The following is a 24,870-nucleotide window of genomic DNA, read 5'->3' on the forward strand; positions in this document are numbered from 1 at the left end:
CTCGATCCCCACTCCATGTAGACAATTTAATTCAACCTGTAACAAAATATACTACAGCAAATAGAAGTACTTTCACGTTCCCACTTTCTGGGACTAGAAGATTTGGATTCTGACACAGAATCCATCTGAAATCTCAATACTCAAAGAACTTGGAGTTCCTTGGTAAAGCTCAGGCTATAAAGAAAAACCACTAGACTTTTGAAAAATACTCTGAGCAAAATAAAAGAGCCACTTGGGGATTCAGAATAAATGTATCCATGTGAAACTGTTTTATACCAAGAAAAGTTAAGTTTAAAAAAAGTTTAATTTGCATCCTCAGTAAGACTTGTTGGAATTCTGTACTCATGGAAAGAACATAATATAACATTAAGAAAGATTGCATTCAGATAAAAACTAGGATTACTACATTTAAACATGTAATAGAGGCAGTAAAGAGAAGATTGAAAAATGCAAAAAGAAAAGAATAAATGGTTTTCAGAACAATTAAGAAAAGGATGAAGAGATGAAGAAATAAAGCTGATGACTAAAATGAATAAAAATATAACGATATGTTTTCTCTTATATTTACCCCCAAATCGGATGATGCAAATTAAATGCAGTAGAAATTTCAAGCAAATATTCTGTTTGCTGTTCCAGATCCGCTCACCACCTTTTTCCACCCTGCGCTTTTTCCTAGGAGGCTGACCTTTACAGATGGCTTCCAGGGACTTCTCACTGGGTTCAGTCTAGGAGAGGCACTGGCAAGAGATGGCAATGTGGGAGGAGAGGAAGGCCCAGATATCCATCCCTCCAGCTGGCCATTAGTTAGCAGTGGCCTCTCCCAGAGATACTGACCCAGCTGTGCTCCACAGCTCTTTCTAAGTCCTGGAAACCACTCCTTCCCTCTACCTTTTCAGCCCCAGGGGTGATAATGAATCCCCAGCTGTTTTACTCTAAGTGCTTCACCATCCTTTTGGTTTTCTTTAACCCTTTCTATACCTTTGTAACTCATTAAACGCTACTTAGTTACCTCATTTGAGAATCCCATCATTTTTACGCTGCTGGGATCCTGACTGATATAAGCACTAATTTAAAAAAATAATAATAGCAAGAATAGAGGAAAAACTTGAGGCTTTAGATCAGAGTGGCCCATCTATTTGGAGAAGATAATGAAAGAGATTCTTGTTCTGAAATGAAAAAAAAATTCCCTAGGATAGAGCAAAGGGCAGGAAAATAAGTTGATAAAGTAATTTTAAAAGGTCAGGCTGGTATCAGATATTTCTTCTGTAATACTAATTGTCAGAAGACACTGAAGCAGCATCAAAAAAATTTTGAGAGCCTACCTAAGCTACAGTTCATGGAACAGAAAGTCATTTACAAACATGCAAGAACTTAGAAAGTGTACCATACACAAATAGCTCTGAGCAATGTTTTCAGAAAAAAGATAAATTCCAACAAACCAAAAAGCAAATCACAATATATAATTCCAATTGAGGGAAATGTGATTTAAAAGCAATTGTAGTTACTGCTGAGATCAGTAATATTTATGTTCAATGTTGAAATAATCGTTAACATGGTTGTGAAATGTAACAAATGTCAACCAATTTTGGAAAGACAAGATACACAATTATAAACTAAATTAACCTAGTTCTAATATCACAGATTATTCCAACAAAAATGGCAAAGGAAGGGATAAAACTAAAATGTACTAGTACTTCTTTATTTTTTCTGTTTAAATGAAAAAAAAATTGAGTCCATTATTTTTTAGTTGTTTCAAAGGAAAAGTATATTTTAACATGTAGATAATTACAAAAAAAGTTAAATAAAACTTCTAAATCACTAAAGATAAGAACGACCAAGTTATAGTAAAAAATCTGAAAGAACATGCGGTAAAATATTGATAATGCTTACTCCTGAATTGTGAGATCTTGGAGATTTTTATTTTTTGCTCATCTATATTTCTATTTTTCTATAATGCACATATATCTACTAGTGTAGAAACAAACCCTTATACAAATTTCCATATCTTACAAAATGAAATTAAACTCTAATGCTTTTAATTTCTTGAAATTTATCTCCTGTTTTTCTCTCAGACGTATTTGACATATAGACACTATTATATAAAAAATAGATCACCAACAAGGACCTACTGTATAGCACAGGGAACTATACTCAATACTCAATATTTTGCAATAACCTATAAGGGAAGAGAATCTGAAGAATTATATATATATGTATATATATATATGTGTGTGTGTGTGTGTGTGTGTGTCTGAATCACTGTGTTGTACACCTGAAACTAACATGATATTGTAAGTCAACTATACTTCAATGAAAAAAAATGCAAATAAACAAAAAAGAAGTATTTCAGGCAGTTAACAAATGGACTTAACATGTGAGTAAGACAGATAATGGGTCTGGATCAAATTGGGCAATTTTTTTTTTTTGGACATTCCTGGGAACTTAACAGCAAGAAGGAATCCCAAGTATAAGTAAACATACTAATAAGTAATAGAATCATTTCAAAATGTATGAAAATGTCCTAGAAATAACTAAAGTCAACAAAATGATTTTTAATAATCAATAACCCCAAATGCTATTTAACTTCTGAAAGACCTTAGTAGTGTACATCTTTTGAGTTTTTACTCAACTCTCCCTTTTCTAAGAGTTTCTCTCCCCTCATACACATGGTGGCAGTGGGTGTGGCCACATGCCATGTTGTTGCAGGGGTTACCTGAACCTAGCTGGGGATTCTAGACATGGGTCTGAGAGATCCAGACCACCCTCTCTAGTGGCTTTACCTGTTAAAAACACACTGTTGGGACTGTTGGTGGCCATGTTCCTCCTTGTGGATTGTGGAGCTGAGGGAGCTGGTTTGCAGAGATAGAAAAGAACGAAGAGAGGCAGAGCAGAGGTGAAGATAATTGATGATATACTAGCTTCTTGCTCCAGTTTTTGCCTGCACTCCAGCCATGTTCTTGTCCTTGGGATCTCAGAGTCACCTCAGTATCCTGAGGTAGTATCCTGCAGTAGTTCAGATCATGGGCTGTGACATTAGATTGCCTGGATTTGAATCTTTGTTACTAGCTATGGGACCATTTGCAAGTTCCACTATCACTTTAAGCCTTGGTTTCTTCATCTCTAAAAGGGAGATATTAGGCCCTATTTTATAGGATCGTGGTGTTATATGAATTAATACATTTTAAATGTTTGATATAAAATAAGTGCTGAATATTAACTATTATATTAAGGGCTATAATATTAATAAATTATGCTAATATTATATAATATTAATTATGATAACTATTAATTAACTATTTATATCCTTATAATAAATTTATTTTTCTGCTTAAATATTTACTATCAAAGGCCCATCCAGATCTGCAATTCCTTTTGGGAAGAATGATTTCAAAACTTTGGGCTGGTGATGGGGGGGAGGTGGAAGAAGAAGAAGCATAGTAAATAGTTAAGAGTATGTGCTTCTTGGTCAGTGAGCACAGTATTTAGGTCCTATTTTTGCCTTTTACTAGTCATGGGACCTTAGGAAAATTACTGAGCATTAAATTCCTTATTTGTAAAATTTGTGTAATACATCTGGCTCATAGAGAAGTTGTAAAAATTTTTAAATAAGACTATATGCCAGGTATCTGGCACACAGGAATACCAAATAAATATTTTATTATTTTAGTTATTATTACTAACTCCACATGCAGGTGACCAACACATCAAGTGGCCAAGTTAAAATCAGAGAGGTAAGGGGTATACAAAGACTCATACTGTCAACTAAAAAATAATGCAGGAGGCTGCAAATAAGAAAACAGTTTATTTGGGGTTTTAAGAATTGCAATTCAGAAGACACAGCTTCGGGTAACCTGGAAAGAGTGTTCCAAGGATGTGTTCTAAATGGCTCCATTTTAGAGAGCTCTCTTAGCCATACCATACCAACTCCATTTTGATTTTCCTTTCATAACACCTTGTCAAGAGACATGTGATTAATCAGCATGCACCTTTTCCCTAATTCAGAATGTCCCAGCCACAGTTTGCTCTTCTTACAAATGTATTACTTTAATTTCTTGAGATCTTAGATTGTTATTGGGTATAGTAATAAGATTTCTGCTTCAGTGATATCTTAAATCCAGTAGGGACTACCGAAGTTAATTTTAGCCAATTGACAAGTGTTATGTATTTAAAGTGAGGACCTAAGATCCACAAAGCAAATTAAAAACCTAGAAACCTTACTATCTTCTTGTTTAAAGTCCTTATATTTTATAAGAAAGGAGTTGAAGAGCTGCGTAAATATTTAAAAATAAACGTTATGAAGCTTTACTTTGTTTTTCTGCTAGCAGACTTTTCCAGGCCCCTACTGAAACTTTACTTTAATAGGTGCCCCAATAAATATTTGCAGAATGAATGAATGAACATATTATTATCAGAGCAAACCAAATCAATAAACATGGGGTCAGTGAAGAAATATCTTCAATCACTGATTCATACCTTGGTTGCATCACAGAATCACTTGGGAAGGCTTTTCAAAACATACATTTCCAGGCTCCACAGGCACCTTAGTTGAACCAGCGCTTCCGGGTGGTGCAACCAGGGAACCTGTATTTTCAAAAACCTCTTCAAGTGATTCTAAGAAGCACCTAAGTTTAGGAATGTAAGCAATTCCTTGGCTGAAAGTCCTCAGAAATGAAATTACTCACTTGAGTTTAAGCGTACTCTGGAACCTGCACATTTTGTTCTACCCTGATTCTATCTTTGAGGCTATGTGTTCTGACTGGGGCCCTCTTGGAGGAAGGAGTCAGAACGGCCCAAAGAAGCACAGAGGTCTATAGGAAGAGCATCTTGTTGAGCACTCATTCAGCATAAAATTGGAAAGCTGGCATTATTACAAGGTTTGGTATGGCCCCAATTCTATACCCTTCCCTGTGTTCCCGGCGAATTTAAGGTTCTTTCTTCATCGCGAAAGAATTTGGAGACAAGCAGAGAGTTTAAGAAAGTAAAGTGAGAGTTTATTTAAGCAAGGATACGCTCTCAGAGGGAGAGCGGGCAGACAGGTGAGGGGCTGCTGCCCTGAGTTTTTTTTGGCAAGCCGGTTATGAGGGGCATACAAATGAAGGGGCGGAATATTCACTGGGGAAGGAGGATTTTGGGGGTCGTATTCCCTGATTTTCACCCCAGCTCCATTTTCCCAAGAGGAGGAGGGATTTTTGTCCTTATTACTCTTAGATCAGAAGTGTCATGGCGTCGTTGCATGATGGGTACTTCTTATCTGTAAGGCTAATTTTATTAGCCTTACAGGTTATATTCGGACACAGGAGATTCCCGCCTTTCCCCACCTTTCTTTGTCTGCTACCCGGACACTTATCACCTAAAATGTGTGGTTTCCTGTCAGTCTGGAGGTTCCTGCTTTCCTTTGTCTGCTTATGGACCTCCGCTGTTTACAAGATGCGTGATTTCCTGCCACCTGGCCCCTGCCCCCATTTCTCTGCTTATACCTAGCTACCTGCCTGCTGTAACACCTGTATCTATGCTCTTTGTCCTTATCTTTGAAATACCCTCCCACTCTATGTAGGGTGTTTGCCCTACTCCTTGGCTCTGGGATCAGCCACATGACTTGCTCTGGTCATTTAGATTTTAGAAATATGAAACAGGCCGGGGCATGGAAAAGTGCTCCATGTGTCTGCGAGTTCTCTCACTCTTAGGCCTTTGCCATAAGAACATAGCCTTTGGAGAATGAGATATGTGGATCATATCCTAGGGTTATGTTAGATAAACTGATGATCAGCCAACCTCCAGAGCCTAGCCAAAAGATTAGAGCTGCAAGCCAACATACAGTTGACTACAGATGCAAGAGTGAACCCAACTGAGATCAGAAAAACTGTCCCACCCACTTAAGGTTTCATGAGTTAATAAATCTTTATTGTTTTAGGCCACTGAATTGTGGAATGCTTTGTTACACAGCATTATTATAGCAAAAGATAATGATAAACAAGGAAATCAAGGTATTCATGATCCCAGGAGTCATGATCATAAGAATTATGTAAATTTGAAAATCTCCTCAATGGATGGATTTTTCTGAATCCATCTTCTTCTCTGTATCTTAGGAGGTATTATCAATAAAATGCCTAAAATTGGTAGGGGCCTGTGAGGGGCAGACTTAGGGAGAAATTAATATGAGTGATGTTGGGGAGGAACACAATTCTTTTTCCCTCTGTCCATCTTAGGTTCATTGATTGGGGCCAGCAAGTCAAACTGATAAAAGACAGATTAACAAGAGAAAAAGACAGTTTTAATTAATACATATGCAGGACAGGAGTTTCACAGACACACAAAAAATAAGAATCAAGGAGGCAGCAGGATGATAGAGGTTTATATACCTCTTAAGCTAAACAAAGGAAAAGGGCTTTTGAGCTTCTGGGTGGAGCGGGCAAGTTATGAGAAGGTGACCAAGAGAAGTATGGTAAAATAAGGGTTGTTTAGTAAGGTTTGTTAAGCAGATTTAGGTCGTTGCCTTCTTCATTGGTAAGAGTAGTTAAGAATCCTTCTCTTTCTGGTAAGGAGAGGGAGACACCCCTACAAATGGAAATTTTGTTTATAAATGGAAATTTCCTTTTCAAAAGGAAAACTTGTGCCTCCTTTTCCTGGTGTGCTGGTTCTCAATGGTCTTTGGCTCAAAATAATCCACGTGCCAAAGAGACATTGGGGTGGGCATATTCTTCTACCCTTCATTAAAAACTTCTCTAAAGAAAAGAGGAAATTTGTGGTTAGAGAAAGATGTAGAAACTAGGACAAGAAAGAAAGGAGAATGTAGGCAGCAGAATGAAGCATGAAAAGTGGTTCTGAAAAATAATAAAGAATCTGTAATGAAACATGATTTTTCAATTTGCTCTTTAACCATGCACTGATTACTGCTAGAAGTGATTCACTCAGCTACTGCTACAATTTCACAGATTCTAGTGTGATCCCAGATTGAGATCCTCAACTGAGCCTTCAGTCTGAGTTCCCCCAAGTCAGTTCTTTGAGGAAGACCCTTTAACGTGTTCCCTTGCTATACTCCAGCTGTAAGGAAGACTGTGTACTCCTGTTGGAAACAACAGCTGTGCACATATCTAGATGGTTTCAGCCCGTTTGACCTAAGTCCCAACCCTTGCTTTTAGGGAATAATAGCAAGTTGAAATGAAAAAATAAAAAGCATTTGTTTTAAAATGCCATCAAAAGTGCTCTGGGCTATAGCCTTTCCAGAAAGCTGGATTCTGATTCCTTACCTCCTTATGATTCCTTATGATTTTAGGAAAAATCACAAAATAATTAGAAGACAGTATAAGTGTGTGTATAATATTGGTACATTCTTAATGGCAGAATTGATAAGGAAAAATATCAAGAGAATAAGAGATCTGATTAAGTAAAAACTAAAAGTGGTTGCATTGCAGAAAGAAAGAAAGAAATCAAAATGAAACGCAAATAACAAATAGATAAAATATTTATAACATATATGACAGACAAGGGTTTGATATCTTTAATATAGAAGAAACTCTTCTAAAGTAATGAGAAATGACAAATTGCTATAGTAGAAAAATGGGCAAAACATATAAACTGTCATTTCACATAATAACAAATATTATGGCCAACAGGCAAATAAGATATTCAAACTCACTAGTAATAAAGAATGCAAATTAAGACTTTTTGCTTCTGGCCAAGATGCAGTAACAGGGACTGAATTTACCCTTACACCTGAAACAATGAAATAAAAGAGAAATAAATATGCGAAATGACAGTTTTCAAGACACTGGATACCAAGTGATGAAGGACAATGATCCCTATGAGATGGGAAACAAATGAGGTGAATCTTGTGATTACCCAGGTTACTGACTGAAGAGAGTTTGCAGGCTGAGGCACATGGATGGGCAACCTAGACAGAACACAGCAAACTCCTTGAGTCTAGAAGACAGAACTGAATGTTCAGGGAGACCAGGATGTCTAGAGTTCACAGGGCAGAACACTGGAGAGGAGAGAAATTCTCAGAGAGAGAACTCTAGAGACCCAGAAATCTGTAGAGGGCCCTCCTTGAGTATTCAGCAGAGTAATCAGACCATGTGTGATAGGAAACTACACAAAGCCAGGGAAAGAACCATTTGGAAGGATTAAGGTACTATACAGTACTCATGCAAGGCTGGGAATAGTCCCCTGAAGCAAGTCATAAGACCCTCATGTGAAAGGTACCTTCCTTTCACCTGGAGGAAAGGAGCATCCTTATCTCCAAAGATGGAGGGACGTCCAGAGGAATCTGAATGAACAGGTCTCACTGTTTCCCCCAGTTTACTACACTCACCTCATACTCTTTTTGTCCTATCACATTTTCCCATAACTTTCCACTCTTCATCAAACCCAGCATTAAAAAATGCTCAGGTTTAACTACTTCTTTGGATCTTCATTTCCTTATGAAAGCTCCCATATCACATAACATTTATATTAAGTAAATTTGTATGCTTTTCTTTTATTAATCTGTCTTTTGTTACAGGGGCTCCAGGGAAAATTATTTTTTCTTCCTCTGTAGCCCTATACTGAGCCCTGCTCCAGACCTAATAAATTATAAAAACAAAGCATGAGGGATCAAGTGTTTCCAAGGAACATAATTACATACCAGTAGAAAAACTTAAAAATATTTATAAGAATACAAAAATATCCAGGACCCAAGGTAAAATTCACAATGTATGCATCCAATCAAAGATTTCCAAGCATGCAGAGAAGCAGGAGAACTGTATGAGAATTGACCTATATGAGAAAAATCAATCAATGGAAGATAACACAAAATTAACACAGATGCTGACATTAGCAGATAAGAACATTAAAATAGTTAGTATAAGTATATTCTACATGCTCAAAAAGTTAAGTAGAGACATGAAAGATATTTAAAAACTCAAAATGAACATATAGAAAGGAAAACTATAATGTGTGACATAAAATATACACTGGATGGGATTAAAAGAGTATTAGTTATTACAGAAGAGAAGATTAGTGAACATGAAGACACAGCAATAGAAACAATCCTAAATGAAACACAGAGAGAAAAGAAAATTTAAAAAGCAAATGGTCTATATGCAAAAAAAGAACATAGACACATACCTCACATCTTACATAAAAATTAACTCAAAATGGATCATAGACCTAAATGTAAAGCATAAACCTCTAAAACTTCTAGAAGCAAATAAGGCAAAGATCTGTGTGACCATGGGTTTAGTAATGAGTTTTTAGATATAAGACTAAAAGCATGATCCAGGAAAAAATTTTGGTAAGTTGGACTTTATCAAAATTAAAAACTTTACTCTGCAAAAGACACTGTTAAGTATATGAAAAAAGATAAGCCACAAGCTAGGAGAAAATATTTGCAAATCACTTATCTGATAAAAGATATATATTCAGAATACCTAAAGTACTCAACAATAAGAAAACAACCCAATTAAAAATCGGCAAAAGATCTGAACAGACACTTCACCAAAAAGGATATACAGATGGCAAATAAGCATATAAAGTGATGCTCAACATCACTTGCTATCAGGGAAATGCAAATTGAAACCACAGTGAGATACCATCACACAACTACTAGAAAGGTTAAATGAAAGTTGTACCTGACAATACCAAGTGCTAACAAGTATACAGAACAACTGGAGTGCTCATACATTGCTGATGGGTGTGGAAAATGGTATGGCCACTCTGAAAATTTGGTATTTTCTTATAAAGTTAAACATATACTTATCATATGACCCAGCAATTCCACTACCTCAGAGAAATAAAAACTCAGAGTCATGTAAAAACCTGTCCATGAAAAAAAAAAAACAAAACCTATTCATGAATGTTCATAGCAGTCCTACTAATAATTTTTAAAACCTGAAAATATCCCAAATGTCCATCAGCAGTTCAAAAGAGAAACTGGGGGCTTCCCTGGTGATGCAATGGTTGAGAATCTGCCTGCCAATGCAGGGGACACAGGTTTGAGCCCTGGTCCGGGAAGATCCCACATGACGCGGAGCAACTAAGCCCGTGAGCCACAACTACTGAGCCTGCGCTCTAGAGCCCGCGAGCCACAACTACTGAGCCCGTGTGCCACAACTACTGAAGCCCGTGCACCTAGAGCCCATGCTCTGCAACAAGAGAAGCCACCGCAATGAGAAGCCCGCGCACCGCAACAAAGAGTAGCCCCCGCTCGCCGCAGCTAGAGAAAGCCTGTGCGCAGCAACGAAGGCCCAACGCAGCCAAAAATAAATTAATTAAATAAATAAATTTATTTTAAAAAAAAAGAGAGAAACTGGTATATTCATATAATAGAATACTACTCAGCTATAAAAAGGAACACATTATTGATACATGCCATTACATGGATGGATCTCAAAGGCATTATACTGTGTGTAAAAAAAGCCCATCTCAAAAGAGTATATAGTGTATGATTCCATTTATATGGAATTTGGAAAAGGCAAAATTATAGAGATAGAAAACAGATCAATGGATACCAGCAATTGGATTAGGAGTAGAAGGAGGTTGCAACTACTTGAGGGAGTTTTTTGGGTGATGAAACAGTTCTGTATCCTGATTGTGCTGGTTGTTATACAAATATGTACATGTGTTAAAACTCACAGAACTGTACACACACACAACACAATAATATACAACTACACATCCATCAAGATGGCTAAAAGGCAAAAGACTGAGAATACCAAGCATTGGCAAGAATATGCAGCAATTGGATTTCTCATATACTACCGGTGGGATACACATTTGTGAAGTCACTTTGTAAAAATCTTTAACACCATTTACTAAATTTGAACATACGCATATCCTATTACCTAGCACGTCCACTCCTTCATATATATGTAACATAAATGCATACATATATTCACACACATACAAGTATAACAATATTCATAGCTCAAAAATGGAAACCCCTTAAATACCCATCAACAAAAAGTGGATAATAATCTGTGGTATATTAATATAATGAAATATGATACAGCAAAGAAAATGAATAAACTACTGATACATCTAACAACATAGATGGATCACAGAAACATAATATTGAGCAAAAAAACAGACCCACATATAAATGCCAACCATATGATTTCATTTTTAGAATACTCAAAAAGACACAAATCCATATAAAATATATTATAGATATATATAGATACAGTGATTATCTTTAGAGGGGAAGCAAGATTTTTAGAGACAAGCAAGCAAGATTTTTAGGAGTGTGACAACATAATGACACAGGATCATTCCTGTGGTATTGGTAATACTCTATTTAATATTCTTCTGTCCGATGGTGACTGTTAAAGTATTACATAGCAGATTGTCAGATCTAAAGGTGTTAATGTTTATTTCTCTGTGTTTTGGCCATTTGTTTTTATATTAAAGTGAATAAAGTGCAACTGTTTTGCTTTACTGATACTAATAAAATTAAAGCATAAATACTGCCAGAAGTACCAATAATAAATACGGAACATGCAAATTGCCTTCCCCAAAGTAGTGGCACTTCTGGGTTTAGCAAACCTTCACCCCATGCTGGGCTTCAGACATAGTGGGCATGAAGCCCTCATGGAAAGAAATGAGCCAATTGGCATGAATAATTTGAAAACAGAGAATAAAGAACTGGGTTGGAGTTTCTTTCCATTATTAATCCATTTTTGGATCAGTGTCGAGGAAAAAATGTAAGTAGAAGCTAAGGGAGATATTTTCTTAAGCATCCCCCACTTTCTCTTCACCCAAGTGTCCAAAAGCATTTGGTTTAACCATTTCAAGATCTCTATAACTTTGAGACAGTATTTCAAGCCTCTCAGTGTACATATTTGCTTCTTTATTCTCAATGCCTCTCACTGTGCATAGCATATAGCAAAAATCCAATCAATGCAAACGTATTTCATGGAAGAAGGAAAGTAAGATGGATAGAAGAAAAGGAGGGAGTAGTATGTTTCATAGTAGTTTTGGAAGAATTGATGGAATGGTGGTGACTCAGTATTTGAAATGATAATAATAAAGTTTCCAAAACTGAAGAAAGACATGGTTCTTCACATAAAAAGGCATTTAAAGTACCAAACAAAATGAATAAAAATAAATTTCCTATAAACATCTAGTGAAACTAGAGAAAGCAAGGATAAATTTGAAAACCTTAAAAGCTACAAGAGACAAAAAGAGAAAGAGGGAGAAAAAAAGAATGCTTTCTCTGTAGAAAAAAGGAATACACTTTGGTCAAGAAGGTATTGTAAGAACAGCCTTTAAGCTTCAAGCCCATTGAAGTGACAGGTAAAATATTAAGAGGAAGTAAAAAGATATAACTGAGTGTATGGACAAGATAAATATCTCAAAAACTAAAAAATTAAATAAGAACCAGAATGGTGAGTAGGGCTGAAGCCACAAGCTAGCTGGATCTTAGGGCTGAAACCAGAGATGACCAGGTACTTAGCAAATAAAAGCAACAAAGAATTAAAATCTTCATTTAAGTAGGCAGCCACAATCAAATCCCCTCCGTGAAACCATCCCTCCTGAAAGGAGGTTGAAAAATTGCTTCTGCCAGTTTCTAACTAAGACTTCAGCTCAGGAAACACAGCAGGCCTGGGGCATTGGAAGACAAAGATAGAGCTGCCAGCTATCTCTGTAACTGAATTAGCCCTATTCCCAATATCACCACAAGATAATTATTGCCAATTGTCACATTTGACCTAGTTCCAGATGGGGTGACTAGGCAGCTTGAGACTAGGAGGGATAAAGGGAGAGAGACAGCAAGAGAGAAAAAACAAATGAACAACCTAAATAGACCTACCATTGTTTGGGTGGGCTGGGGCCATCATCCCCATTGCTGTCAACGAGCCAAACTATGTGATCACTTCTAACATGAGTCCTGGCCTGCAGAGAATAGCTACCACAGAACTCCTTAGTAGCACTGGTGCTCTTCCCAGCAGTGCACACCTGATAGCTTAGGTATATCCTATGCCCATCTGGACCTTCCCATGGAATATAAACCTCTGGTGGATCTTCTGGCTTCACCTAATATACCCATTCCAGCAGATCCACTTCCCTAACTCTTTTCATTCCTTCCTCCACTCTTTGCCATGGCCACTCAGACATTTCCACTTTGTTTCACTGTCACTTAGGACTATCACTTGGGCTCCAAAGAGCCATACTAGTACCAACTTTGCCTCATCCCTTGGGGTTCTTGCCCAGGTATTATTTCTTTTGTCCTGAGAGAGTAGCCCCAAGTCAGTGAACTCTTGTTTCTCCTGTATTATATTCTGGTTCACTTGATCAAACACCCTCAAAACCCAATCCTCTGTGTACTCCCCTGGCTCATGCCAGTAAGTGTTAGCCAACTCTTGAAGTTCCTTTTGGGTGCAATCTTTTTCCTCCCTTATTGGGCTCAGCATAACCCCAGTTCATATATGTTAGAACTTAACCCTAGTTTTCAGTCTGGCACCCAGAGAGAAGGTGAGGGAAGCTTCTGATGGGAGCACCTTTTGCCCTACAGGGGAGAGGCCTCTTAAATATCTTCCCACACAGTGGAATTGCTACCTTTTTAGCAATACCCCACATACCACTTGGGATGGGATTCTTTTTTTAGCCAAGTAGTAAATTAATAAGTCTCCAAAACCCATCTTAATACATGCTTTCTTGGACCTTTTTAGTAATGCAGACTGGACCACCTCTATATGGCTCCTGAGGGTTCAGGGGAGTTTGCTTAGCCCTAATCCTCGGAAACATCCACCCAGAAGTCTACATCCCATGTGTTAGGGTTCCACGTTTTTCCAACTAGGGTCTTGACCTTAGTGTAACAGACCTACCTTGACTGAGCATGGTCTTGTCTTTGAAGCTCCTCAAACTTCACTAACAGATTCTGATATTTTTCCTCAGCTGGTATATCTGTAAGCTAACAAGGAGGACTTCTGGTTCTCATATTTAGTGTTTATCTATTTTTTAAATGCCTTCATTTGCTCATTATCACTCTTTAGGGCTTCAATGCAACTTAGTGATAATTGTCCAAGCTCATTGCCCTTGTATATATTCACCCCAGACCTTTCCAATGCTTGTAATATCACATTGGTCATGGTGTTCCCTTTCATCAGGATGCTTTTCCAAGTCATTGCCAGTGAAAGTTTTAGCAATTGTGCCACCATACCCCACATACCAGTTGGGATGGGATTCTTTTTTTAGCCAAGTTATAAATGAATAAATTTCTAAGACCCATCTTAATGCATGCTTTCTTAGACCATTTATGATAATGAATTGTATCATTTGAAGTCCTTTGTTTAAGCAGATGCTAAGACAGAATTAGAAGTGCAAAAGATTTATTGTGGTTAATACTTTTGAACAACAAGAAGAGAGGGAATAGGAATAGACAGGGAAAGCCTTACATGCTGCAGTAAATATCTGACACCTGATGAAGGAGAGGGGCAAGGGATTATGCAGAAAGAGGCTCAGACTAAAGTGCATCTCTGAGGAAATCATGGCAAGTGCAACAAGGTACTCCAGAGCAAAGACTGCTTCTAGAGGAGTTCTACCTTGGGTAGAGTTGCCCAGGATCTGGCACCCCTATTGTGCTCTGTCTGTGGTTGGACCCGCCTGAAGAAAATATGCCCTTGATTCATATACTGCAGTGGATCTCAAAGGTGCTGCCGCTGAAGGCCATCAGCTGATTGTGTACCTCCCAGCTAGTTTTCTCTGAATGGAGATCTGAGGATCTGAGTGACCCACTTTCATGGCTGCCACATGATTTGAAAAAGTAATTTAAAAATGCTAATGTTCAAAATAACAAGAAAACCTATAGGGGCAAAATGGTTAACAAAATATGGGCAAGCTATTCATAGAAAAATTATGAAACCTTATAGAAGGACATAAAAGAAGTTCTGATAAAATGAAAAGACAGACCATGTTCATGGATAAGACAAATCTATAAAAAAAAAGTCAGTTCTGCCTGTTCTGATCTTTGAATTAAATGACATTATAATCACAACATTCAAAAAATTTTTTCATTGAATTTACCAAGAAAATCCTAAAATTCACATGGGTTTTTTTTGGGGGGGGTGTTTTTAGGTTCCAAAAATAAAGTCAATAAAACAAAGTGTGGATACTCACCCTAGCAGATATTAAGATTTATTTTAAAGGTATAGTAATTAGTCACAGTGAGCTATTGTTGCAGGGACAGACAAATAAACCCAGGGAACAGAATAGAGAACCCACAAACAAATGCATGCTTATATCAAAATCTGATGTATGACAGAACTGTCATTACAAATCAATAGTAAGAGGTAGACTAGTCTATAAATAGTGCTGGGACAACTGGATATTTTAGCAATCTAGTGAATAACAGACTTATGGGAAGAGACTCCCCTCCCCCAAACCGGAGTTTGTGCCAATTAATTTAGGCACAGCTACAGAACTTAATGGAAGTGAGATGGCCAAACAGAGCCAGAGCAGATGCTGCATAAATTGGAATGGCTTTTTCATTTTCCTCTTCCCCTAAATTCATAAAGTATGAATACCTGCCAGAGACAATCTTGGAGCAGAAAATGAACTAATTCTGACTCTGCCATTGCTCTGTTATACTTGAGCTTATATCACTAGTCCAGGGAACTTTCATAAACAACCTGGTGCTTCTGTTTAAGGAATATTCACACAAAAAATGGGGCTGCTTTTATCGAATTGTATTCAGCAGGAACAAAGTCAATCCTTTATCTAGTGAAAGAAGGGAGAATCATGACCCATATCAATAACTTTGCCTCCTTCTTTCCAGTGTACTGACAGCCTGTTTCTCCACAGACCACCACTTAGCTTTCTTTTAATGTCCTTTTACCTCAGTAGATCTGACACTACATTTTCTCTGTGGGCCATGATCTCAAATTCTTTCCCCACAGGTATCTATATAAAAGTAACATCCAAATACAATAAAAACTTTACAATATTATTTTAAAATAAGTTCCAAATAAAATTAAAACCTAAATGTGAAAAACAAACTACTAGTTTCAAAATGACTAGTAGGAGAATATAAATGTGACTTTAGATTTGAGATTTTAAAAGATAGAAACAAAAAACTTCCTAAGGGAAAACTGATACATTTTGACTAAATATTTAAAAATCTGTATACAATAGACCATTAGAAGAGTGAAAAGGTTAGAGACAAGGTACAGACTGGGAGAAGATTTTGCAATGCATGCAAAGTATTAGCTTCCAGAATATGTAATGATGCTTACAAATCAATAAATAACACAAATACTCAATAGCTATATGGGCATAGAATATGAACAAGCAATCAACAGAAGAGGAAATTCAATGGCCAAAACATTTTTTAAAAAAATCCTCCCACCTTGCTATATCAGGAAAATAAAAATTTAGAAAACAGTGAGACATCGTGTAACAGCTATCTGGTAGGCAAAAACATGATGTCTGCCAATATTATTTCTTGATGAGGATGTGGAGAAACAGTAACTTGAGTACACTGCCAGTGAGCGTTTAAACTCATAACACTACTTTGGGAGATAATTTATCAATGGTTAGAAAAGTTGAAGATACAACCCAGTCATTTCATTTCTAATTGTTTTCTAGTAAACACTAGTGTCAGGAAGTAAATATTTTCCTGTTTCTGCACTGTTTGACTTCCTGAGTAAAGAAAATTGACATGCTAGAGAATGTTTCCTTTACCCGAGACCCACTGGCTCCTGACATTCCTAGGGTATTAGACTTGGAGCCATATGCACCCATTCAAAATGTAATGAAACTTATCTCCCTTGGAGCCATGGAGACATTCCAGGCTGAGGATGAAAAGCCCTTGTGAAATCTTCCAGATTCTCTTCCCTACTGACAGTAAGCTTGGAGGACATGTGTTGATAGGGCAGAACCTCAAGTCAAAGCAGCCCAAATGGCTAAGTTACTGCAGGGAAAACAGTTGCCTTGGAGAGTCTTCTAACCTATAGTGGACTTTGTGTGCATGAGAAATAAAATTTATGTGACAAGCCACTAGGACTTAGAGGTTGTTTATAACAAGTCTAAGCTTAGCTTAATCCTAATACAGTAAAGTTATCCATTTTACTGACTTTTTCAAAATAAGCTCTTTGATTTATTTGTTAAATACAGAGGTCTTATTTCCTATATCAACAATTTCTGCTTTTGCTTCATTTCCTTTCTGCTTCCCTAAGGCTTAATTTTGTGTTCTTTTTCTAACCTACTGAGTTTGATTAACTTATTTTTTCTTAGTTATTAATATAAATATTTAGGGCTAAGATTTGTTTCTCTGAGTAATGCTTTAATTTTTATCTCATATATAGCATTTATATAATTGTACTTATTTATTTTTGAAATGATTTTTTCCCTCATATCAATTGTTTAGGAAAGAAGTTGTATTTTACTTGTATTTTTCTTTCTGTTTTTGTTGTTAATTTCAACTTTTGTGTTATTGTGATCAGGGCATATTTTCTGCTTCTATACATGCCAAAGTAAGTCAACCTTATGTATCATATTGTACAAATCTTTTGAGCCTTATTGTTGTTTTCTTCCCTGTTCTAACTTGACATATATAGAAGATTGACCCCAACAGTGATAGACTGTGCATTACTTACAAAGGCACACAAAATATTTACCAGAAATTACCGTATGTTGGGCCTAAAATAAATATCAAAGGAATTTAATCTTTCAGAGTACATGGAAGCCAGACATCATTAACAAAAAGATAACCAGAAAATCCCCTCGTGTTGGAAAGTTAGCAACATACATTTAAATAGACAATAAGTCAAAGAATCAGTTAAAATAGAAGTTAGAGAACATTCCAAACTAAATAATAATTAAAATACAAACTAACTTGTGAAATATACCTAAAGCTATGCATGTAAGGAAATTTATAACCTTAAATGCATATATTCCATTTATTCATGAGGATATGTGAAAAGGTTCTCAACCTTATTAGTTATCAAAAAATGCAAATTAAAACCACAATGAGATACCGCTATACACCTACCCAATGGCTAAAATGAAGAAGAATGAAAATGCCAAGTATTGTGAGTCTTCACAGCAACTAGAACCTTCATATGTTGCTGGTACTACTGTAACATTATTTATACAACCACTATTGAAAACTGGGAGTTTTTTTACTATTTACCACACATCCCATAATCCAATAATTTTATTCCTAGATATATGCCCAAAGAAATATATATATATATGTGCATCAAAAGTCATGTACGAGAATGCCCATAGCAGCATTATTTCTAATAGCCAAATTCAGTAAACAGCTCAGATATCCTTCAGTAGGGTGGATAAATGAATTGAGTATATTTATACAAAATATAGCAATAAAAATTAATGAACTACTGCTATGTGCAATGATACTGATGAATTGCTCACATAACCAAAATGTCAGGCAAACTATACAGACATAGGAGGAGCTTCAAGATGGCGGAAGAGTAAGACGTGGAGATCACCTTCCTCCCCACAAATACATCAGAAATACATCTACATGTGGAACAACTCCTACAGAACACCTACTGAACGCTGGCAGAAGACCTCAGACCTCCCAAAAGGCAAGAAACTCCCCACATACCTGGGTAGGGCAAAAGAAAAAAGAAAAAACAGAGACAAAAGAATAGGGACGGGACCTGCACCAGTGGGAGGGAGCTGTGAAGGAGGAAAGGTTTCCACACACCAGGAAGCCCCTTCGCGGGCAGAGACTGCGGGTGGCGGAGGGGGGAGCTTCGGAGCCACGGAGGAGAGCGCAGCCACAGTGGTGCGGAGGGCAAAGCGGAGATTCCCGCACAGAGGCTCGGTGCCGAGTAGCACTCACCAACCCGAGAGGCTTGTCTGCTCACCCGCCGGGGCGGGCGGGGGCTGGGAGCTGAAGCTCGGGCCTCGGTCGGATCCCAGGGAGAGGACTGGGGTTGGCGGCGTGAACACAGCCTGAAGGGGCTAGTGCGCCACAGCTAGCCAGGAGGGAGTCCGGGAAAAGGTCTGGAGCTGCCGAAGAGGCCAGAGACTTTTTCTTGCCTCTTTGTTTCCTGGTGCGCGAGGAGAGGGGATTAAGAGCGCCGCTTAAACGAGCTCCAGAGACGGGCGCGAACTGCGGCTATCAGCGCGGGCCCCAGAGACGGGCATGAGACGCTAAGGCTGCTGCTGCCGCCACCAAGAAGCCTGTGAGCAAGCACAGGTCACTCTCCACACCTCCCCTCCCGGGAGCCTGTGCAGCCCGCCACTGCCAGGGTCCCGTGATCCAGGGACACTTACCCGGGAGAACACACGGCTTGCCTCAGTCTGCTGCAACGTGACGCCGGCCTCTGCCGCCACAGGCTCGCCCCGCCTCCGTACCCCTCCCCCCACCCCCGGCCTGACTGAGCCAGAGCTGCCGAATCAGCTGCTCCTTTAACCCTGTCCTGTCTGAGCGAAAAACAGACGCCCTCAGGCGACCTACACGCAGAGGCGGGTCCAAATCCAAAGCTGAACCCCAGGAGCTGTGCAAACAAAGAAAAGAAAGGGAAATTTCTCCCAGCAGCCTCAGGAGCAGCGGATTAAATCTCCACAAACAACTTGATATACCCTGCATTTGTGGAATACCTGAATAGACAACGAATCATCCAAAATTGAGGAGGTGGACTTTGGGAGTAACGATATACATATATTTTTCCCTTTTTCTCTTTTTGTGAGTGTGTATGTGTATGCTTGTGTGTGTGATTTTGTCTCTATAGCTTTGCTTTTACCATTTGTCCTAGGGTTCTGTCGGTCCGTCTTTGTTTTTTAGTATAGTTTTTAGCACTTGTTATCATTGGTGGATTTGTTTTTTGGTTTGGTTGCTCTCTTCTTTCCTCCTTTCTTTTTTTATTACTTAAAAAAATTTTTTTTAATAATTATTTTTTATTTTAATAACTTTATTTTATTTTTACTTTATTTTATTTTATCTTCTTTGTTTCTTTCTTTTTTTTCTCCCTTTTATTCTCAGCCATGTGGATGACAGGCTCTTGGTGCTCCAGCCAGGCGTCAGGGCTGTGCCTCTGAGGTGGGAGAGCCAAATTCAGGACACTGGTCCAAAAGAGACCTCCCAGCTCCATGTAATATCAAATGGCAAAAATCTCCCAGAGATCTCCATCTCAACACCAAGACCCAGCTCCACTCAACGACCAGCAAGCTACAGTGCTGGACACCCTATGCCAAACAACTAGCAAGACAGGAACACAGTCCCATCCATTAGCAGAGAGGCTGCCTAAAATCATAATAAGGTCACAGACACCCCAAAACACACCACCAGACATGGACCTGCCCACCAGAAAGACAACATCCAGCCTCATCCACCAGAACACAGGCACTAGTCCACTCCACCAGGAAGCCTACACAACCCACTGAATCAACCTTAGCCACTGGGGACAGACACCAAAAACAACGGGAACTACGAACCTGCAGCCTGCAAAAAGGAGACCCCAAACACAGTAAGTTAAGCAAAATGAGAAGACAGAGAAACACACAGCAGATGAAGGAGCAAGGCAAAAACCCACCAGACCTAAAAAATGAAGAGGAAATAGGCAGTCTACCTGAAAAAGAATTCAGGATCATGATAGTAAAGATGATCCAAAATCTTGATAATAGAATAGAGAAAATACAAGAAACGTTTAACAAGGCCCTAGAAGAACAAAAGAGCAAACAAACAGTGATGAACAACACAATAAATGAAATTAAAAATTCTCTAGAAGGGATCAATAGCAGAATAACTGAGACAGAAGAACAGATAAGTGACCTGGAAGATAAAATAGTGGAAATAACTACTGCAGAGCAGAATAAAGAAAAAAGAATGAAAAGAATTGAGGACAGTCTCAGAGACCTCTGGGAAAACATTAAATGCACCAACATTCGAATTACGGGGTTCCCAGAAGAAGAAGAGAAAAAGAGAGGGACTGAGAAAATATTTGAAGAGATTATAGTTGAAAACTTCCCTAATATGGGAAAGGAAATAGTTAATCAAGTCCAGGAAGCACAGAGAGTCCCATAGAGGATAAATCCAAGGAGAAACATGCCAAGACACATATTAATCAAACTATCAAAAATTAAATACAAAGAAAAAATATTAAAAGCAGCAAGGGAAAAACAACAAATAACACGAAAAGAAATCCCCATAAGGTTAACAGCTGAACTTTCAGCAGAAACTCTGCAAGCCAGAAGGGAGTGGCAGGACATATTTAAAGAGATGAAGGAGAAAAACCTACAACCAAGATTACTCTACCCAGCAAGGATCTCATTCAGATTTGACAGAGAAATTAAAACCTTAACAGACAAGCAAAAGCTAAGAGAATTCAGCACCACCAAACCAGCTTTACAACAAATGCTAAAGGAACTTCTCTAGGCAGGAAACACAAGAGAAGGAAAAGACCTACAATAACAAACCCAAAACAATTAAGAAAATGGTAATAGGAACATACATATCGATAATTACCTAAAATGTAAATGGATTAAATGCTCCAACCAAAACACATAGACTGTCTGAATGGATAAAAAAACAAGACCCATATATATGCTGTCTACAAGAGACCGAGGGACACATACAGACTGAAAGTGAGGGGATGGAAAAAGATATTCCATGCAAATGGAAATCAAAAGAAAGCTGGAGTAGCAATTCTCATATCACACAAAATAGACTTAAAAAAAAGACTATTACAAGAGACAAAGAAGGACACTACATAATGATCAAGGGATCAATCCAAAAACAAGATATAACAATTGTAAATATTTATGCCCCCAACACAGGAGCACCTCAATACATAAGGCAAATACTAACAGCCATAAAAGGGGAAATCGACAGTAACACAATCATAGTAGGGGACTTTAACACCCCACTTTCACCAATGGACAGATCATCCAAAATGAAAATAAATAAGGAAACACAAGCTTTAAATGATACATTAAACAAGATGGACTTAACTGATATTTATAGGACATTCCATCCAAAAACAACAGAATACACATTCTTCTCAAGTGCTCATGGAACATTCTCCAGGATAGATCATACTTTGGGTCACAAATCAAGCCTTGGTAAATTTAAGAAAACTGAAATTGTATCAAGTATCTTTTCCAACCACAACGCTATGAGACTAGATATCAATTTCAGAAAAAGATTTGTAAAAAATACAAACACATGGAGGCTAAACAATACACTAATAAATAAGCAAGAGATCACTGAAGAAATCAAAGAGGAAATCAAAAAATACCTAGAAACAAATGACAATGAAAACACAATGACCCAAAACCTATGGGACACAGCAAAAGCAGTTCTAAGAGGGAAGTTTATAGCAATACAATCCTACCTCGAGAAAGAAGAAACATCTCAAATAAACAACCTAACCTTACACCTAAAGCAACTAGAGAAAGGAGAACAAAAAACCCCCAAAGTTATCAGAAGGAGAGAAATCATAAAGATCAGATCAGAAATAAATGAAAAAGAAATGAAGGAGACAATAGTGAAGATCAATAAAACTAAAAGCTGGTTCTTTGAGAAGATAAACAAAATTGATAAACCATTAGCCAGACTCATCAAGAGAAAAAGGGAGAACACCCAAATCAATAGAATTAGAAATGAAAAAGGAGAAGTAACCACTGACACTGCAGAAATACAAACGATCATGAGAGACTACTACAAGCAACTCTTAGAAAAGCACAACCTTCCGAGACTGAACCAGAAAGAAATAGAAAATATAATCAGACCAATCACAAGCACTGAAATTGAAACTGTGATTAAAAATCTTCCAACAAACAAAAACCCAGGACCAGATGGCTTCAAAGGCAAATTCTATCAAACATTTAGAGAAGAGCTAACAGCTATCCTTCTCAAACTCTTCCAAAATACAGCAGAGGGAGGAACACACCCAAACTCATTCTACGAGGCCACCATCACCCTGATACCAAAACCAGACAAAGATGTCACAAAGAAAGAAAACTACAGACCAATATCACTGATGAACATAGACGCAAAAATCCTCAACAAAATACTAGCAAACAGAATCCAACAGCACATTAAAAGGATCATACACCATGATCAAGTGGGGTTTATCCCAGGAATGCAAGGATTCTTCAATATATGCAAATCAATCAATGTGATACACCATATTAACACATTGAAGGAGAAAAACCATATGATCATCTCAATAGATGCAGAGAAAGCTTTCAACAAAATTCAACACCAATTTATGATAAAAACCCTCCAGAAAGTAGGCATAGAGGGAACTTTCCTCAACATAATAAAGGCCATATATGACAAACACACAGCCAACATCGTCCTCAATGGTGAAAAACTGAAACCATTTCCTCTAAGATCAGGAACAAGACAAGGTTGCCCACTCTCACCACTATTATTCAACATAGTTTTGGAAGTTTTAGCCACAGCAATCAGAGAAGAAAAAGAAATAAAAGGAATCCAAATCAGAAAAGAAGAAGTGAAGCTGTCACTGTTTGCAGATGATATGATACTATACATAGAGAATCCTAAGATGCTACCAGAAATCTACTAGAGCTAATCAATGAATTTGGGAAAGTAGCAGGATACAAAATAAATGCACAGAAATCTCTTGTATTCCTATACACTAATGATGAAAAATCTGAAAGTCTAATTAAGAAAAGACTCCCATTTACCATTGCAACAAAAAGAATAAAATATCTAGGAATAAACCTACCTAAGGAGACAAAAGACCTGTATGCAGAAAACTATAAGGCACTGATGAAAGAAATTAAAGATGATACAAATAGATCGAGAGATATACCATGTCCTTCTTGGATTGGAAGAATCAACATTGTGAAAATGACTATACTACCCAAAGCAATCTACAGATTCAATGCAATCCCTATCAAACTACCCCTGGCATTTTTCACAGAACTAGAACAAAAAATTTCACAATTTGTATGGAAACACAAAAGACCCCAAATAGCCAAATCATTCCTGAGAAAGAAAAACGGAGCTGGAGGAATCAGTCTCCCTGACTTCAGACGATACTACAAAGCTACAATAATCAAGGCAGTATGGTACTGGCACAAAAACAGAAATATAGATCAATGGAACAGGATAGAAAGCCCAGAGATAAACCCATGCACATATGGTCACCTTATCTTTGATAAAGGAGGCAAGAATATACAGTGGAGAAAAGACAGCCTCTTCAATAAGTGGTGCTGGGAAAACTGGACAGCTACATGTAAAAGAATGAAATTAGAACACTCCCTAATACCATACACAAAAATAAACTCAAAATGGATTAAAGACCTAAACGTAAGGCCAGATACTATAAAACTCTTAGAGTAAAACATAGGCAGAACACTCTATGACATAAATCACAGCAAGATCCTTTTTGACCCAGCTCCTAGAGAAATGGAAATAAAACCAAACATAAACAAATGGGACCTAATGAAACTTAAAAGCTTTTGCACAGCAAAGGAAACCATAAACAAGACAAAAAGACAATCCTCAGAATGGGAGAAAATATTTGCAAATGAAGCAACTGACAAAGGATTAATCTCCAAAATTTACAAGCAGCTCATGCAGCTCAATATCAAAAAAACAAACAACCCAATCCAAAAATGGGCAGAAGACCTGGGTAGACATTTCTCTAAAGAAGATATACAGATTGCCAACAAACACATGAAAGAATGCTCAACATCATTAATCATTAGAGAAATGCAAATCAAAACTACAATGAGATATCATCTCACACCGGTCAGAATGGCCATCATCAAAAAATCTACAAACAATGAATTCTGGAGAGGGTGTGCAGAAAAGGGAACCCTCTTGCACTGTTGTTGGGAATGTAAATTGATACAGCCACTATGGAGAACAGTATGGAAGTTCCTTAAAAAACCAAGAATAGAACTACCATAGGACCCAGCAATCCCACTACTGGGCATATACCC

Source organism: Eubalaena glacialis, chromosome X (assembly GCF_028564815.1).
Source record: "Eubalaena glacialis isolate mEubGla1 chromosome X, mEubGla1.1.hap2.+ XY, whole genome shotgun sequence".
Classification (NCBI taxonomy): Eukaryota; Metazoa; Chordata; class Mammalia; order Artiodactyla; family Balaenidae; genus Eubalaena; species Eubalaena glacialis.